The sequence below is a fragment of the Equus asinus genome, chromosome 3 (genome assembly GCF_041296235.1).
Source record: "Equus asinus isolate D_3611 breed Donkey chromosome 3, EquAss-T2T_v2, whole genome shotgun sequence".
NCBI lineage: Eukaryota > Metazoa > Chordata > Mammalia > Perissodactyla > Equidae > Equus > Equus asinus.
This window is the reverse complement of record NC_091792.1, coordinates 119,931,870-119,947,565: the sequence shown is the minus strand read 5'-3', so window position 1 is coordinate 119,947,565 and position 15,696 is coordinate 119,931,870. Positions and strand designations below refer to the sequence as shown.

The 15,696-nt window shown below is 45.2% G+C and overlaps 1 long non-coding RNA gene across 1 annotated transcript; it reads left to right on the top strand.

Moving 5' to 3' along the window:
* Positions 1-283: 283 nt before the first annotated feature.
* LOC139044867 (uncharacterized) lies at positions 284-13,630 on the top strand. The gene is made up of 3 exons (XR_011502230.1): positions 284-5,447; positions 5,761-8,088; positions 9,320-13,630. It is a non-coding gene; the product is annotated as an uncharacterized lncRNA (long non-coding RNA).
* The last annotated feature ends 2,066 nt before the right edge of the window (positions 13,631-15,696 follow it).

The following is a 15,696-nucleotide window of genomic DNA, read 5'->3' as shown; positions in this document are numbered from 1 at the left end:
ACACTAAGGATTATTTTAAAACTTTATGCTCAGGTCTCCAAGTTTAGTTTTTTCCAGCAAAAATTAGTAAAACTTCAGCTCTGACAACAAACGAGCAAGAACAGAGTGAGGGAGCTGCTCCGGCTATCCGTTGCTATGTAAAAACTACCCCAAAACTTAGAGGTTTAAAACAACAATCCTTTATTTTGTTCCTGAGCCTGCAATTTGAGCAGGTCTTGGTGGGGACAGCTGGCCTCAGCAGCACGTGGCATCAGCTGGAGCAAATCAATTAGGGCTTGGGAGATCCACTTTCAAGTGTGCGCTTTTAGAAGCGAGAGAGTCGTTCTCTGTCTCCACAAAATCTGGCTTTCAAACTTTATTATACTTTGCTCTCAAAAAACCTCGAATTTGAAGCTCAGAAGTGGGCACACTCGCTTTTCTTAGACTGCAAACCATATCTCTATGAAGCAAAGGATGCCATGGACCAACGGGTGGGGGACCTCAGGGCAACACAAACAAGCAACATATGATGGTTTAAATGTGCATCAATTTAATTTCTCAAAGAATCTATACCCATCTCCTTTGATTCTTCATTAGTTCACCTAATAATTCAATTATGAGAACAGAAATTTTGTTTATTGTTGTATGCCCATTTCTGAGAACAATGCCTGACATAAAATAAGTGCTTCAACAAATGTTTGTAAATTAATTAGCAATAATAATAGTTAACAATTAATGTAATAGCTAAATTTATTATGATTTTTTACTCAGCACTATTCATTGCACTTTCTATGAATTAACTTATTTAATACTTGCAACAACTCTGTGAAGTATTATTATTCCTGTTTTACAGATGATGAGCAAACTGAGGCACAGCGAGGTTAAGAACCTGCTATGAAATGGCAGAGCTGGGATTCAAGCTCAGGCAGTCAGACATTGGCGCCCACCTCTTCAACGTTACATATGCACAGGGCGTGCTGCAGACCACATAGGGGTGGCATCATAACCCAGCTTTGGGGGGTTGAGGAAGGCTTCCCAAGGAGGTGATTTCTAAGCAGAATTGTAAAAGACCAATAGGAATAGAGTCAGACAAAGAGACTGAGGAAGGGCTTTCTTAGAAGGATTTGCAAGATCGCCTACTGAGTTCCAGGCATTATACTAAGAGCAAGAAATACAAAGAAATGAAACATGCTCCTTGACTTATAGATGGAAATTTAGGCAAATTGTTGGAACAAAGTGTGTCAAGGGATAGTCTAGATGTGCATAAGATGCTATAGGGAGATAGAGGAAGCAGGAATCGAGCCAAGGGAAGTAGTTCCGTGAGGGCTTCCCAGGGGAGGTGGCATCTGAGTTAAATCTTGAAGGATGAGTAAGAGTTTGCTAGACAAACCAGAAGTGGGAGGGACATTTCTGGCAGAGGGAATCACACGTGCAGTGAAAGGATGAAAGAGCTTCCAGGGCTAAGGAATCATCCAGTAGGCTAGGAAGATCATCATATTTTTCTTTCTTTTATATTTCCAGAAAATGAGTCTATAGTGTTGCATGGCATTGCCTCACACCCTCTGAGAGTAGAAGGTTCTGTTTGATATTGAACCTTTGTTCATCTTCCTGTGATATAGAACCCCCCCACATACCTACCCTTGTTCTCTAACCAAGGGACATACAGACTCACTGTCCTCACCCCTAGGGTACCACTTCATCCCAGTGGAGAGTGCTCACTCGGCTCTCCTTTCTGCCCAGATGCGAGGCATTCAGTTCCCTTCCTCGCCACTTAGTAAGGAAGAAGCACATATTGAGAGTCAGCCTGTGCATAGAGCGAGGCTGGACATTGTAGGGAAGATAGCTGAAATGTAAAGTGTTTTCCTGCCATCCAGAGGCTACTCATCATCAGTCTATAAAGTCTGCTTTTCAAACTTCAAATCCCAACACTGTCACCCGCTCAACACCCTCCAACGCCCTGCCACAGCATAGGGATTTAAGCACCCGAGCTTTGATGTCATATGGACAAGTTGTGTGACCTTGGGCAAGTTTCTAATCTTTTTGAGCCTTAGTGTTCTCGTCTATGAAATATTATTAACCTTGTGTGGTACTTTTGAGGATTAAAAGAGTTAAAGTCTGTGTAGAAATTCAGATAATTTTTGAGAGAAGTCACAGGAAGCATAACTTAAAGTGGTATAAGGAGAAAGGAGGAATTTGTTGATTTACATAATTGAAAAGTCCAGGGGTCATGCCAATTACAGGAGTAGCTTGATCCAGGGGCTCAAATGCTGTCACCAGAACTTGGTTTTTCTCCACCTCTAGCTCTACTTTCCTTTTTTGACTTTGTTCAAGGCTCCATGTGGCGGCAAGATGGCAGCCAAGAAGCACAGACCCTATTCTCCTTTGTTCCAGTCCAACATTCAAATGAAAGTCCTGAGCCTGACACTCATTGGTCTGAAGATGGTCAAATGCACATCCTTGAATTCATTACTTGGCCAGAGAATGGGACATGCTGATTGGCTTAAGCCTGGGTCCTGGGCCACCCCTGGAACTAAGGAGGGGTCTACTCAACTCAGACATAAAATAGTATGTCCACTACAGTAGGGAAGTCGCCTAGCACAGTGGCTAAAATATAAAAAGTCCTTAATGAATGATCACCATCATCACCAGGATTCTATTTCAGTCTGGATATCTCAAACAAACATAACTCTATTCTTAAACAAGAGCCCTCGTGCTGCTGAATTGAGAGAAGTGTTATCTGTAGCAGACATTTGTCATTCATGGCTGCAAAAATCTCTTTAACACTCTTTCTACATTTTGATAGTTCCTTATGCTAATGGGTCCTGTCTAGCCCAAATAGAATCCAAAAAATTCGCTTTTCCCACACAACTCATCCCCTCTTCACAACTACTATTCAGTTTCTTTCAATCCTGTGCACCCATGAGAGAATCTGATTTGGAAGTGAGTTATGGAAAAGAGAGGAATTGGGGCTGGCCCCGTGGCCGAGTGTTTAAGTTCGTGTGCTTTGCTTCGGCAGCCCGGGGTTTGCAGGTTCGGATCCTGGGCACGGATGTAGCACTGCTCATCAAGCCACGCTGAGGCAGCATCCCACATAGCAGAAATAGAATGACCCACAACTAGGATATACAACTATGTACTGGGGCTTTGAGAAGGATAAAAAAAGAGGAAGATTGGCAACAGATGTTAGCTCAGGGCCAATCTTCCTCAGCAAAAAAAAAAAGTGATGTACTTTAAAAAAAAAAAGGAGGCATGGAACATCCATTTTGCTGTTGTGGATGGTGGGAGCCATCCAGTTGATTCTAGAGTCAGTTTGAGGCAACACTCTTATCAGGTGAGTTCCCTAGGGTAGCTTTAGACATTGCTCCAAGATCATTAGTCCAGAAATTATTCCTCTAGTTCTTCCGAAGATTCTGTTGTGTTTACCACCTGTACCAAATCCCTTCTTAGATAAAGCAAGTAGAATGATAATGTTGCCTGCAACTAAGAACACCAACCAATAAGCCACCCAAGAACTCCCCAGTCCTCCCATGCGCAGGCTGGCATCACGGTTCCCTGCGCGTGTGTCTCGTCTTCTCATCGGACTGTTCTCCACGATGCAAGCGGATACCTTTTAAAAAAGTAAATGCTCAGAAAAATGCCAGTTCTGTGACAAAATAAATGAATTCATGACTGGCCATTTGGGGAATATTAGAAGCTTAGAATGTGAAGAGATTAGGAAATTATTGAGCTCATGGTACACACTGGACAGATGATATTGAAGACCCAGAAGGTTAACTGACTTGAAATGTCATCTTTATATGTCTAGTTGATATTGTTTCCATCAAAACTATAAAAAAAATTATGGGTTTAACATCATATCAAATTTATAAGGATAATATTAATTATTTTTAAGCTTCTAGAATTTCATTTTGTTCACTATTCTTTTTCAAAGAAAAATTCTTTTTCAATTGACATAGACTTTGGACATTTATTTCTCTTGTCATAGAGACATGGAGCTTCATGAACCAGTGACAATGCTAAAAAGGACCTACTCCGAATTTGTCTTCTAGCGGCCACACCCACTACTGGCTTATATCAAGGTCCAGCGTTAGGACCATGGACTCTGCAGCCAGATGGCCTGAATTTGAATTATAGCGCTGGCACTTTCTAGCTATGTAACTATATGCAAGTCATTTATTCTCTTTATGCCTCAACTTCCCATCTGATCATTGGGCATAGTGATAGTACTTACCTGGTAAAGTTGCTGTGAGAACGAAAAGAGTTAATATTTGTAAAATATTTAGAACAGTGCTTCTTAGTACATTGTAAGTCCTACATGATTGCTAATTAAAAAAATATTTAAACAAAAAAACATTTAATTAAAAAATGTTGAGCTTGCAGTTAACTAAAGCCTCACATACGTGGCTGCCGATTCAGTCTCCCTCAGTCTAAAATTGTTCAATTGATTTTGTTTCCAGCCGAAATGCAAGCCTTTGCACTTAACCCTGCTGAGTTTCCTTTTGGTGGCGCTGGCTCTGCGGCACTTTCATTTCCCTTCACTTTCTGCGCTCACCTACCCGCCCCCCAGCCCCAGAGCAGATGCTAACGAGAGAGGTGGAAAAGGGAAGGGAGGCGTCCCCTGCAGACTTCGCACAGGGTCTGCAGTCCTCAAGATCTGCCTGCAGCTTAGCTTTGGAGCCCAACCAAGTTTAAGTGGCTCTAATTACTTGAAAATGAGGCATACAGTGAAAATCTGACGAGCCCATAAACTTAATAGCTGATCTCCAGGCAGCACTGCTACCAAACTGATTTTTAACTGCCATCAAAATAAGCCCAGGAGGTTGTTAGCCAAAGTACCCCAGTAAATGTCATGAGGTGCAGGACAATGGGGACAGTTGTGACTGACGAAACTGCCATGTCCACAGGTGGAATGAAGTGTCTGCCCTATTAAGGAATAGAGACACAATTCAGGGAAGCAAGCCATCCAAATGCACCGCTTGAATCCTGTTGGGCTGTTCTGATGTAGAAGAAGATAAGAAAAAGAATTAACTGGGGAGACTTAAGATGCGGAACTACAAAAATAACCTTGTGTCCCTGACATCTGTGTTTATAAAGGCACGATGTTAAACAGCAGAGATTTTCCCCGTGGCTAGCCAATATCAAGATGGTGCCTTGCGTGTTATGTTTTTCTGTAGCCCTCATCGGAAGGCCTTCTCTTACTCTCCCTTTTCTTCCAGCTTTTGTTTTCGTCTCTCCATAAAGATTTGGCAGAAACGTAGCTGGGCAATTTCAGAAACATGGCTTATACCCAACCTGCTCTACTATTTTGCTACAAAAAGTGAGCCTGTGCTAACTGTTCTGTAATGAAGTACTTGGTCCACGCCCCGCTTCTCGCCCAGGTGGTGATTTTCCCCATCAACAACCCCAGAGCAGGTTAGAATCAAAGTGACACATGCAGGAGCCAGATGTTTGGAGAGTAAGAAGGGGAGGTAAGTTCACACAATTGTTCTGCCTTCTTGCTTTCCGCTGAGGTTCTTTCCTGTGGGCTGTAGGACGCATTAACAGGCTCTGGGCATGGATACGGACAGCCCCAGCCCGGCACGGCAGCCAGAGCCTGCTAACAGGCTGCCTTCCTTTTCCGGTGCAGCTGGTGTTTGCAGAAGGACATGATTTGAAAGTTGATTTATTTACCCTGTCCTTTTTTTTTTTTAATGAATGGACATAGATGTCTGTTTGTTGAAACAATTAATAAAGTCTAGTGGTATGATTACAATTTAACAGAAAAACATCCTTGGCTTGCAGGTGGAAATCGAAGGACTGACTTTTGGAATGTTCTGGAATGTAACTCAGAGCAAGCTGAGAGGACATTTTTTGGTCTTGTTTTTAAGAAAACAGCTGATCACTTTCGCTGGTGGAAGCCCACGGGCTCCAGTTCATGCCCCTTCATTTCGTCTCTGTTGTCTGTGGAGACTTTGAAGATGTTTACACAGCACCTCAACTATAGAGAGGACAAGAACGTCCCTCATCTTGGGCAGCTCCTCCTTCCAAGTCTTTTCAAAAAGTCAAGGAATCTGAGACCTAAGAGGTATAAACTGACTGGAGTGAAAGGAGGGGGTAAGTCAGAGAAGACACACCTTCTTCCTTTAAAAAATGCAGTCAGGGGCCCGCCCGGTGGTGCAGTGGTTAAGTGCGCACACTCCATTTCGGCAGCCCGGGGTTTGCTGGTTCGGATCCCAGGTGAGGACATGGCACCATTTGGCATGCCATGCAGTGGTAGCCATCCCACATATAAAGTAGAGGAAGATGGGCACGGATGTTAGCTCAGGCCAGTCTTCCTCAGCAAAAAGAGAAGGACTGGCAGCAGATGTTAGCTCAGGGCTAATCTTCCTCAAAAAAAAAAAAAAATGCATTCGTTAGTACTTTGGATAGTAATATGACCACACACACCAATTTAGAAAGTTTTAAAGGAGTATTCATTGAAAAATAATTCTCTCTTGCACTCCTGCTCTCCATCAGCCACCAAGTTCCCTTACCACAGGTAACCAGTATTACCATTTCTAGATGTCCAGAGACATCCTATGTAGGTATAAACATTTATATGTGTCTGTTTCCTAAATTCACAAATGATAATGTACAATACACATTGTTGTACACTCAGCATTTTTCACTTAACAATACATCAGACAGAGGTTGTTTTTTTTTTTTCTGCCCAAAATGCTATCAGAAGGGAGAAGTGATTCTTCAGTTCAATGATCTGCGTCTGGTTCTGGCTTATTGTACTGACAGCAAACAAGATGTCCAATTGAACTCTACCTCAGCCTCAGGTAATCTCAGCCTGGAGAAATAGGAACCACATTTAAAACCTTAAAACTTTAAATAACAGGAAGTTTTGGGGGCAGGTAGAGGAGAAAGGGAAGAAGGGTCTCTGTTTCATAGAATGTTCTGTGGAATGACAGTGGAGCAGAGACCCTGGAATGCAGTCTTGCGAAACGAAAATGCATCAGTTTCCTTGCCTGAGTAAGCAGAACACAAACTTACTGACCATGTAGTGTCATTTTTGCTAGTTAAGGATCTCTAGGAACAACAGAGCATCAATATTCTGGACACAGTACAAGGGAAGTGCAGGTGGAAAGAGAACAGGCAGAAAGGAATCGAGCAGACCTGGATATAATACTGACTATAACAGTCATTAACTTCAATAAATTACTTAACCTCTCGGAGCCTTGAGATAAAACAAAAACACATACCTTATAGAGTGGCTGTGAGAATACATTAAAAAAAGAAAGAAGTCAGCCCTTGTAGGTGTCCACTATGACTGTGCTAATGCCACATAACAAACAACCCCCAATTCTCCGTGACCCGAAACAATGAGCATCTATCTCATGTTCCTGGGTTGGTTCACTGTGATTGGTAACTTGCACATTTTCACTTCTGCCCACATTCTATTGCCCAAAATATCACACAGTCAAGGCCAAAGTCAATGGAGCAGGAAGGATACTCTGCCCACAGTGAACCACAGCCCAGGCAGGCGGGGAAAGAAGAATTGCAAACAAAATATATAGGAACCCAGTACAGTAGCAGGCACCTAGAAGGTTCTCATAAATAGGAGTTATTATACTTAACTATTTACTATTATAGAATATATTATTATTATATTTATATAACACATTAAATATATATTTTAATGATGATATTATGTTATATAATGACATATCTATTATTAGTACCTTTACATACCTTTACATACTACATACCTTTCACATATGAAAGGTATAAGAGATGGCACTAAATTTAAAATAATTCTAAAACAGACCTTAAAAAGGAAGGTTCTTTTAAAGCACACACTTTAAAAAGTCAGTCCGTTTGTTTTCTCATCATTGATATACCTATTCAGCAGTGGCATATACGGCACCTCTGTGAGGATTTGAAAAACATGTCCCCTCTCAGCAGGTGCAGCCCAGGGCCAGAGGCATGGCACGTGCATGACAAAAAGACCCCCTTCCATGGGACAGACACAGCTCTGCACAAAAGCATGTGGCTTGGCACCTTGGAGAGCAAAAGGAGAGCCACCCCCTCAGCCAGCAGATTGTGCGGTGTGGGACCTGCATGCCATATGCAGCACTCCTGAAAGTGAGAGGCGGCTGGGAGTCTCATCGAGTGTTGGGTTCTGGTTCATTGGCACCACTGCTGTAAGCAATTTCCTCAGAGCTTTGATTCACAGCTTCCTTTCTGCTTTCCAAGGGCTGGATTAGAAAGTGGGAGCTTTGAGAACACCGTGGCACCAATCTCCCAGAACCCCTGCAGCTTTTCATCTCGGAATCCAGACCCAGGTGATCTGGCAGCTTCCAGGCAGCTCTCAAGCCTGGAAGCTGGGATCAGAGAGAAATGTACAGACTTACACAACTTAATTTCTCTCATCCTGACTGACAGGATCAGGACAGGAGGGAAGAGGAGAGAAATCTAAAGCAGCTTTACAGGCGCTGACATTATAAGCTTGTGGATAGATAAGCAGCTCATGGGGAGTGGGGGTGCAAGGCAGCAGACATGGAGTGAGAGATTGAGAGAGGCACCCCCAGGGTGAGATGGGGGTGGGAGAGCCTTATGTCTACACATAACCACCAATGTGAGAAAAGATGTGGAATTCAGTCCCGAATGGCTTATTTGGAAAACTAGTTAGGAAGTGGTTAACAAATAATGATTCCACTGAACAGAATATTAATTTCCCCCCAAAAGTTATTTAGAACCTAAGCATAGAAGGGAGAGGAAGAAGGAGAGAGAGGCAGACAGAGAGACAGAGACAGAGGGAGAAGGAGGGAGAGAGAGACAGAGACAGAGAGACCAAGAAAGAGACAGAGAGGAGAAAGGATAGGAACGGAGTAGGAGGAAGACAGGAACTAGGTCTGCATTGACCCCAGTGCCGAGCACAGAGCCTGGCATGGAGGAGACGCTCACTACTACAAGAGTGTGCGAATGAGAGAGAAGAGATGAGAGATTGCAGTATTGACCTCGATGATTTTACTCAAAGCACTGCCCAGCAACTAGACTGGAACAGCTCAAGTGCCCACCATCTTGTCAAATATCTCATTTGGAGAACCACCACATGCTCTTTCTAGCATAACTCCTCCATCCTTTCCTGACTCCCTTCATCATCCTTCTAGATCTTGTTCTTTTCTCCCTCTTCCTCTCCTGCAGGCAGAGCATAGGAAAGCATCTCTTGCTCACTGGCTTGACGGCGCTCTCTCTCTCTTTGGTTTTCCTGTTTTCTTGCTTGTAAGAGTCTGTTAGACACTTCCTCTGAGGTTTATTTGCAGTCTGACCCATGACTCTTTGAAATATTCTCTCTCATGGTCTCTCACTCTAGTGACACCACGAGGCCCCCCATAGCAAGGCATGGGGAGCAACAGCTCATCCGGAGGTCTTAGCTGCCAGGCTGTGCTCACCATGCTGTCAAGGTGGAGGCTCCTGAAGAAGTGCAGAAGCACTGAAGGCTGCTCCCTGAGTGAACTCTCCTTGGACACCGGCCAGAATCAAAACTTGGCTTCCTCTCACCCTTTAAAATACGGTTGGGCTCAATGAGGTCTTACAAGGTTGTCTGGGCTTCCATGCTCAGGAATGAGTCCTGCCATTGGGCCACCCAGCCTCGTCCCTGGACCTTTCCAGATCCATTCAGAACCCAGCTGCCAGTGTGGAGAGTCAGCAATCTATCTGGTGGCGGCATGTTTATTTCGAAAACAGTCATGAGACTTGATTTGATGTAGTGAAAGAAATGAGCGCTTCCTGAATATGGCCCAGTTGTGACTGCATTAATTCATGGAGATTAGCAGCTGACACTGGCTGGAAGGTATGATCAGGACATTTCAGTAAGTTTGGCTGAAGAGAATGGCCTTTCCACGGCTGCTGCACCTCCCTTCCCCCACACCAAAGCTCCCAGGAAGACTTCATATCTGGAATGACTTTCTCATCAAGGGCCCACAGTGTTATTTTAATGCTCGCTGGAAATGGACAAATGGAAGCATGGTTGGGAAATGCCCCCAAAGTCAGTCATCAAACTGATGCCCTTTGAGACCTGCTTTCTCCCAAGCCCACGTTCTAACCATTGAATGACTCTTCAAAGATGGAAGAAATTCTAACACGCTACCAGGGAAATACAGCAAGACATTTTCTTGTGGATCATCCAACTTGGTAAGTGAATTGACACCTTGTGTAAGCAGTTATGTATGTTCTCAGCTGCAAGGAACAATGGCTTAAACAAATAAAGGATGATTTGCTCACAGTTATGCGTTGAACTGTGTCCCCCGACCCCCAAAATCTTATGTTGAAGCCCTAACCCCTAATATCTCAGAATGCGGCTGCATTTGGAGATAGGGCCTTTAAAGAGGTGATTAAATGAAAATGAAGCCCTTACCCTGGGCCCCTGTGTTAGTCAGGGCTCTCCAGGGAAACAGAACCAATAGGGGAGATATATACACACATATATACGAAGAGATTTATGATAAGGAATCGGCTCTCTCGATTATGGAGGCCAGCAAGTCCCGAGATGGGCAAGGTGAGTTAGCAAGCTGGAGACGCAGGACAGATGATGATGTAGCTGCCTCCGAAGGCCGGCAGGCCTGAGGCTCAGGAAAAGCTGATGTTTCAGTCGGAGTCCAAAGGCAGGAACAAAGTCCATGTCCCAGTTCAAAGTCGGAGAGGAAGAACCCTCTCTTACTCAGAGGAGGCTCAGCCTTTGGGGTGCTAAGTTCTTTGCTGGGCTATTAGCAGTTCCCAAACAGACTCAACTTCATGCTGTACTTAGGACCTCAGAGCGCTCCGACCACTCATTCATTCATTTGTTCAGGCACAAAAGACTACTCAAAATGCTTTGCATGCATTATCTCATTTAAGCGCTGGAGCAGAATGGTTAAAAAAAAAAAAAAAAGGAAGTCTCTGCCTTTATATAATTTACAGATTTGAAGAAGGAAAAATATTCATGCTCTTATAATGAAGTGCGGTCAGGCTTCTGAAAGGGAAACTACTGGGAGACAGAGGAACCGAGAGCAGAGAAACCTAACCTGTTATCTGCTCACCAAAACCTTTCCCATTCTGCAAGACTGAGGCCAGCGCCAGGCCTTGGCCGGTCAGCACTCGCCCCGCACCCGGTCAGAATTAACTGCTCCTTCGTGTAGAGGTACTTAGTACTGTTAAAGGGCGCTTACCTGGGGCTGGGCTTCGAGCTAAATACTTTAGATACACTGTATCATTGAACCTTTACAGCAATCCCATTAAGTACATTATCTCCGTTTGATAGACAAAGAAAATGAAACTTAGAGACTCATAACTTCGCACCAATACTTCCCTTTTCCTGGAACCTTCCGTCTCCAGATTGTCACCTGGTTGCCTCCTTCCTCAGGCCTAGGTTCTAACGTCACCTCCTCCAAGAAGCCTCTCTTGACCACTCATTCTTAAAGAGCCACTGCTCTGAGTCACTCTTGCACATGGTTATTTTTTCATAGCTCCATTACTCTCTGAAACTAAATTTTTAATTTATTTGTTTGCATGCTTGTTTTCCATCTTCCTCCATTAGAATGTGTAAGTTCTATGAGGGCAAGAAAGGTCTCCTCCTCTAAGATGGGCCACTCTGTATCCTTGGCACTCAGCAGGATACCTAGCACACAGTAGGCCTTCAATTAACGTTCATTGGATGAATTAGTGGATATAACGGGAGTCATATAGCTAGTAAGTGGCGGAGTTGCAATTTAAACCTAGGCGTGTCTTTCTCCAAACTCCAGCATGAATTCCTTTTAGAGACTTCACATTATCCATCTTGCTTTAGAGTTTATTCACTTTTCTGGCTCTGCTTCTCGGTTCTTAGGGTAACGCCACCATGTCCCAGACATTTTCGTATCCCCCATAGCTCCTGTGGGGACACTGCCTTGCTCCCCAGACACTCTGCCCATGTTTGCTGAGATGACTACGTTTCCATGACAACGCCAGAGGAGGAAGAAGGACTCTGAGGCCCCGTGAGATTTTTCTCTCCTCTCCCTTGACGTTAGCCTCACAGACTGAGGAAGATTCCTCCTCAGCCCACCTCAGGCCCAAGGTGTCAATCACAGCCCGGGGAGGAGGCTGGCTCCCCGTGAAGGGTGGCCTCTGCTTCCAGCTGAGGGACCCACGTTCAGGGGTCAGAAGTTCCAGCCCAGCCCCCACTTGAGGAGCACAGGCCAAGTCCTGGAGTTTCTTAGAGGGTTCTGGTCCTTCCGGCAAAGAAGCTTGCCTGGCCCCGTTACAGTGGGCAGGATTCTTCTCCACCAAGGAGGGAGGCCAGGCACAGCCATCCTCTCACACGAGGACGGACACAGTTCAGCAAAAAGCCTTCCTACCCTGAGCCTGACTCTGGCTTTTCCCGTTCTTCCCTGAGCTGAAAAATCGATGGAACCTTACGAAGCTCCCCGTTCCATCCCCTTTATCTGTGCCTGTGCGGAGAGAGAGACAGCAGCAAAGCCTATCTTTGGGGCTTGCAAAAATCTCACTCTGTTGTCATCAGAAAACCCAGAGGAGTGAAGGCAACGTTGGCTCCTGTCTGTGCACAGAGCCAGGCGGGGTCCCCTGAAGCCAAGGGCCCTCCTGGAGCCGCACGGACAGGGTGCTGTCACCTCCTCCATGGGGACCAGCCCCACGCATGAGAGCTCCCTCTCCTTCCCTGTGCTTGCCGTTTTGCACAGGGATTTGCAAAAGGCAGTCCACTTTCCCGGAATGATAGAGAAGGCAGCTGCCTATAGGCTATGATCTGACAGCAGCTAGACATGACTCCTTCCCTCGAAAATAGCTCCCGATTACCTGAATTTCCTCCATTAACATAATCCCCTGGAGTCTCAAAGAATTGGCCTTTAAGAAAATGCTTCTAAAATGCAAATTCTCCTAGAAAGGCTAATAATCCGCTAGACAGGGGTCGGCAAACCTTTTCTGAAAAGGGCCAGATAGTGGATATCTTAGGCTCGGTGGACCCTACAGTCTCCATCGCAATTGTTCATCTCTGCAGATGGAGCCGTAAAGCAGCCCCCGACAGCGTGTAAGCAAATGGGCATGGGTGTGTCCTGCTAAATTTTATTTACAAAACCTGTGACAGGCTGGAGCTGGCTCTTGAGCCATAATTTGCCCACCCAGCACTAGGCTGTAAGTCTTCCTTAGCATCTCTGTAAGCCCGCTGCTCTTACAGGAGGCACACGGCGAAGAGATGTTGAAACGTTGTTTGTTGAAGTACTTATTGGCTAACAACAGCTCAAGAGAAGCTGTTTAAAAGCCAACCTTTCCAGAAGGAGCCTCAATATGTTGGGGGTTTTCAGAGGCTGAGAATTGAGGTGGTAGGGTTCTAAAATCAGATTTGCCAACTTAACAATTTTAAGCGAACAGGGTCCCGTGGGTTAGAGTCATAAATCTCAAAATTCCATAACTGGCTGAGGTCATCATATCTCCCAGCTGGGGATCAGCAGAAAGGAAAGGCTGGGAGCAATGGAGACCAGTGACAAACAAGGAATGCTGAGCTTGGTCACTCTTTCTGGCTTTGGCACTTTTGTTATGTCCCTGCACTCAGGAATGACGTTTGCTCTTATTGCAGAAGGTGAGCCAGATTCCCACTGTTCTGGCAGATAAACCAGTAAAGCCCTTTGCTAAGGGGCGGGCTGTTCTTTATGGCTTTTTCTTTCTTTCTTTCTTTCTTTTTTTTTTTTTTGCTGAGGAAGATTTGCCCTGAGGTAACATCTGTGGCCAATCTTCCTCTATTTTGTATGTGAGCCACCACCACAGCATGGTTGCTGATGAGTGGTATAGGTCCATGCCTGGAAGCCAAACTTGGGCTGCTGAAGTGGTGTGCACCAAACTTAACCATTTGGCCACCAGAGCTGGGCTGGTAGGCTGTTCTTTAACCAGCACTGCAATACAGAATTCCACTTACCTTCTTTCCTTCCTCGTTCTAGTCATGTGACTGTGCCAATCATGGAATATAAGATCTGCCTGTTAATCTCCTTCAGGATAATGGAAGTCATGATGGCGAAACTGAGCACTGGGTTAAGGAGAGAGTGACGACAGCCACCTTAACTTTCACTGTCTTCTGGACTACTACCTTGGTTTCGTAGAAGGTGGAGCACAAAGGCCTGAGTCGTGTGTACTCATTGCAGTTGCAGACATTTGGAGACCCTGTGTCAGTCAGGATAGGTAAGGTCATGGTGCAATAACAAACAACCTCAAGTTTTCAGTTTCTCAACACTAACCAAGTTTATTTCTTGCTTATGTTATTTGTCCAACATGGGCTGTCAGGCAGGTTCTACTCATCACAGTCACTCAGGAACCCAGATAATGCTGGCTCTATCATGACTCATGCCTTCTCAGTCACCTCATGAGGGAACAGGGACATGATGGATATGCCCTGCCTTCTAAAGCCTCTGCCCAGAAATGTCATATCTGCTTCCATTTCATTGACTGACTCACATGCCATGTGGAACTTCTAAGAGAGTGGCAAGTGCAATCCTACCCTATGCCTAGAAGGATGACAGAATCTTGAGCAGACCTACTGAGTACCGTAGGACCTGAATAAAGGGTCGGGGGCATCTGCTTACATGAAGGGTCCCTTCATTTCCCCTTATGGGAAAGACACAGAACAAGAGTGCAGAGTGCTGATCTCAAGGGAAAAAATTCTGAAGGCGTAGGAACAGGAGTTGATCTGAATATTTCAGATGTGTAGTAAATAACAACACTCATCAAGGAAAGACAGTTGCTGAGGGCCCAGATGAAGTGGGCCAGGGGCTGGAGCAGATATGGAGGACGGCGGAGCATGCCACAGGGGAAGAAGCAGGCAGACTGCCTTCTTCCATGAAGAAGAAATTTTTTTAAAAATCTGAGACAAATTCAATGTGGTTATCAATAGATTCTGTTTAAAACCAAGGGTTCAAACACAGAGGTAGTTCTGAGAGGGGGAAAGACTATTGATGTGGGAAGGAGTGAAGTAGTGATGTATTCTGATGGAGAGGACAATGGAGAGATGGAGGAAGAAGCTGGTGTGTCTGCTCCATCCTGGCCTGCACGTAATGCCCTCCATGTACCGTGGTGGCACCAGTGCCCAAGACAATAAAATAAAAACAACAGGTCTCAGAGTCTGGCTCATACAGTTGTGTAGGTTGTGCACTGCACACCTTGAGGGGGTAGTGATCACACTGTGGTTTATGTGGATGGAGCACCCAGGAGCTGGCAGGCCACAGCTTGAAGGAACCTGAGTGGTGGCCCTGCCTCCAAGCCCTGTTCAAGGCAGCATCTTTGACTCTCGCTCTTCACTTCACACAGCTCCTGACCTCATTAGTGTGCTTGCCTGTTTTTGACACTGCCCTCACCCTTCAAATCTGACAACACACCCAGGTTTTCTGGTGTCAGCACTCGGTGCTTCCCAATGCATAGCTTTCATATTCCCCAGGAGCAAGGTCATGAAGGGTGAAGTCCTGACCCTGCAAGGTACGCAATCCTAGAGGAGAAGCAGAGGAAGACGACCATTTGCAGGCACTTTGACACACCCCACAGAACACCCCAAACCAGAAGGAGGGAAGAGGATGAGACTGGGATTCCCAGGAGCAGGGGAACCAGGGAACTAGCTTTTTGTCCCAGTTATTGTGATCCCCCTGGGCCCCTAAGGCTGGCCTGACCCGGAAGAACATCCGAACAGATGCACCCTCAGTGTCTACCCAATTCTGGGTATAAAGTAGGTCCTCATTAAAT